The sequence below is a fragment of the Chrysochloris asiatica genome, unplaced genomic scaffold (assembly GCF_000296735.1).
Source record: "Chrysochloris asiatica unplaced genomic scaffold, ChrAsi1.0 scaffold00008, whole genome shotgun sequence".
In the NCBI taxonomy this organism is placed as follows: Eukaryota; Metazoa; Chordata; class Mammalia; order Afrosoricida; family Chrysochloridae; genus Chrysochloris; species Chrysochloris asiatica.
The window spans coordinates 12,517,743-12,518,371 of NW_006408526.1; positions in this window are offsets into that span (position 1 = coordinate 12,517,743).

Sequence of the window (629 nt, forward strand, 5' to 3'; positions counted from 1 at the left end):
AGATAGGGCCACAATTTTCTGTCCATTTGTTATACTGTCATGGCGCATGTGTTGCTGTCATGCTAGAAATCCCAATAGTATCTTAAATACCAGCAGGGTTACCAATAATGGACAGGTTTCAGAAGAGCTTCCAGACTAAGACAAACTAGGTAGGAGAGGCAGAATAATTCTGAATGATTGGTTGGTTGGTTGGTTATGTGCCGTGGAGTCAGTTCCAACTCATAGCAACCCTGTACAGGGTTTCTGAGGCAATAAATCTTTTTGGGAGCAGAAAGTTTCATCTTTCTCCCACTGAAAGCTGGTAGTTTCGAACTGCTGATCTTGAGGTTAGCAGCCCAACTTGTAAACATTACACTACCAGAGCTCCATTCTGAATGACTAGCCAATGAAAATATTTTGAATAGCAGCAGAGCATTATCTGATGGAATGCCAGAAGATGAGGCCTTCAGGTTGGATGGCACTCAGAATGTGAAAGCTTTCACATTTTGATGGGACAAACTCAAAATGAGAAAGAAACAGCTGCAAGAATCCACTGATCACTGGAATATGGATAGTATGAAGTATGAATCTAAGAAAATATAAAGTCACTAATGATTAAATGGCGTCCTGGTGTGGTGCTGTACATTAAT